Source organism: Stegastes partitus, unplaced genomic scaffold (assembly GCF_000690725.1).
Source record: "Stegastes partitus isolate 25-593 unplaced genomic scaffold, Stegastes_partitus-1.0.2 Scaffold674, whole genome shotgun sequence".
Lineage (NCBI taxonomy): Eukaryota > Metazoa > Chordata > Actinopteri > Pomacentridae > Stegastes > Stegastes partitus.
Window position 1 is genome coordinate 131,799 of NW_007578405.1, and position 3,124 is coordinate 134,922.

Here is a 3,124-nt window from a genome sequence, read left to right on the forward strand (position 1 = left end):
ATGAGAACTATGAAAACTGAATAAATAAAAAGTCAGTCAGCATTCATGGGGACTGTCACATGGGAACCCTGAGAGCCTCATGTGTCCCGTGGACGGTTCAGGGTCCCTTCTGCAACCCAGAAAACCCTCCAGACGCGTTCACGTGTCCTTGCGGATCTTTGACATTATCAAATTAGCTGCTTACGATGTTTCTCTGTTACCTTATTACTAAAAACCTGTTGCTCATAAGTGGGTGTCCAGGTGAGGAAACGGCGGCTCTGACCGTTACCGGACGACCGGGGACACGACATGACATCAACGCGTCACTTTAACGGCGTTTCTCGGCTATTTTTATTTTTATTTTATTTTTAAGAATTGAAGAAAAGCGGACTTTGGTAAAAGTTAAAACAATAAAAGAGAAGAGAGAGAACAGAGCTGACCTCCAGTCGGATCCTCCAGCAGCGGACTGGCGGCGGTTCCGTTAACGGAGAACGGAGCCAACGGACGAACAACGGCTGTTTTTTTTTTTCTTAAGAACTGGCTTAATTATTAGTTTTTAAACAAACCGTATGTCTTTAGATAATGCAGCAGCACATACTTAAAATAACAAATAAAAACTATAGATATACTGAATGTTCATGTAACATGAAAACAAGTCAATATGACACTTTCTATTTCATGGACAAAGCTGAAGGGTTTTACCGTTACTGGATATCATCACGAGTCTGGATCCATAAAATAACCGTAAATAGTTCCAGTTTAAAACATAATAAAAACAATGTTACAGTGTAGAGACCCAACACACATGAATGGAAACACAATGAGATGAAAATAAAAACAGAATCATCTGCTGACATGAAATCATGTTTATTTACTTTATTTTAAAAATGGATTACATGTAAATTATTACTGACTTTATGTCTGTAAAAATAAGAATACAATATAAAACATGCTAATAGAAACACGATGAGATGAAAAAACAAAATCATCTGATTCCACATTATTTACTGTTTTTTATGGATTTTACATAAATTATGACTTTTTACTGTGATTTTACTGAAATCTGTGAAACAATCAATCCTTAATATTCAGAACGTTTCTATCAAATAACATCAAATATCCATCATCTCTACACCTTAATCCTCACTAGGGNGACCATGAAAACTAATTTTTTTTAAAATCCTGAGCTGTAGGAATGCGGTATTTCGTGATCTGTGATCACTTCTTTTCCAATTCATTTCTATGGGAGCCAGGGCTTTTTGGAGCCATTTTTCAGGGCCGGTTGCAACGTCCATCTTTTATACAGTCTATGTTTGCAAGTAGGGGTCCTCAGACCCTAAATATGACTCATGGGTAAATCAGACTCTTTGCAAAGCTGCACTGTTTTCCTGGAAATATCCAGTCAGATGTGAATTTCTCTGAATCTCTACGACAGAGTTTGAGAGCAGAGCGTAGACATGAGCCATAGAGACACAACAGATGCATTAAAGTGAAACACTGGCCTTCAACTCAACACTGACGTCATTCAGTGAATATGTATTTATTTATGCATCTGTATTAAAATATAACAGATTTTGTACAACTTTTTTGTTTAAAAGAAAAAGAAAAAGATTATTTTTTTGGACACAGGCACTCCTTAGCCAGCAAATAAATATTAGGAACACTTTTCACCCACTGTGATCTCTCTCTCTTTATATATATATAAAAGAACATAAAAACCCTTTTTATGTTATTTTTCTTCATGTTATCTGAAGTGTATTAAATCAAGAAAAATCTGTACAAATAACATTTAGACAAAGTGTTTACAGTTCAATCCTTAATATGCTTGATTTTCTTCTAAATAAAAACAAATATTCAGAGCATAATACTTATTGCTGATTTACATACAAAAAATAAAATAAAGTAATTTTAGGATAAAGATTGAAGCACCATTTATATAAAAAAAAAAGCTTTTAGTGTGGGCATGATGTGTGTCTCTTTTTTCCCTCTGATTTTACCAGATATTATTTGTAATTTTATGAAAACAGGGAGAAAATCTGTTAAATCTGTTTCATTTCACTGTCAAACACTTTACAACTGCAAAGTAGCATTTGTAACATTACAGAGTGTTTAGTGGGGCATTTTTGATTTTAAAAAAAACCCCAAAAAACTAGCACGTAGATTTAAGCCTTTTTTTCTTGGACTTTACTGCATTATCTGTAATTTAACAGAACAGGCAAAATCTGTCAAGTTACAGCAAATTTTTCATGCATGAAAAATCGTTTCCGTGACACTTAGTTACCATAGCTAACGCTAACATGTAGCTAGAGTTTTGCTTTTATGCAAGGAATCATTTTTGTCCTGTAAAGAAAGGTGCCTTTAGGAACAAAACTGGTCGTGTTTTCATGTCACCAGTTCATAGACTTACAGTATTTTTTCAGATAATGTGGCAGCAATAGTTTTGATTTTTTTTGTGAACATTTTTTTAATTGCAAATGACACAGAAGCACCATCTACAAGTGTTTAAAGGACTTTGAAGTGTTTTGTTCACAAGTTGTTTGCATTTAGCTAAAGTGTGATGCTTTGCACTAATTGGAAGGACGTTAATTAGCCTCCAATGCCTTTGACTGGGTGAGGTGTAACATTTTCTATGTGTTTGTTCTTACTGTGGTCCGACTGAGCTGCACAATACGGAGCAGGATACATCCTAACTGTATGTTCACGTTGGAAGAACACAGTTTCCTTTAAAGGAAGTCATTCGTTGTGTGTTTTCTTCACCTTGCATTGCAGGACCCTGTTTAAAGTGATCATCTAACAAACAGCTGATCACTGCTGATACTTTATGCTCATCGATGAAGGAGGGATAATAACACAGTGGATGCTTTGGATGTCTTAGATGTAGCTGTGCAGTGTTCTTAGCAGACCGAACAGCAGCAGATGATAGAAGGCTCATTACAACAAGAAGAAACATTCTGGATTTATTTTTTGCAAACTTGAGACTTGATCAAGTCTCACCCCACAAAGACTTGGCCAGGATCAACGTCCATCGTCATCACGGCGGCGTGCATGGACGCGGCGCCCCCTTCAGGAGAAAGCGACAGTGAACGTTTAGTGTCTTATCCCAGACGTGCATTCCACAAAACGTGCTGACTACATCAGGGGTGTC

The 3,124-nt window shown here is 36.4% G+C and overlaps 1 long non-coding RNA gene across 1 annotated transcript; it reads right to left on the minus strand.

The window, feature by feature from the left end:
• Positions 1 to 731: 731 nt before the first annotated feature.
• On the minus strand, positions 732 to 1,068 carry LOC103363618 (uncharacterized). Its single transcript, XR_520508.1, has 2 exons — positions 969 to 1,068; positions 732 to 844 (listed from the first exon to the last, which is right to left on the minus strand). It is a non-coding gene; the product is annotated as an uncharacterized LOC103363618 (long non-coding RNA).
• Between the last annotated feature and the right edge of the window lie 2,056 nt (positions 1,069 to 3,124).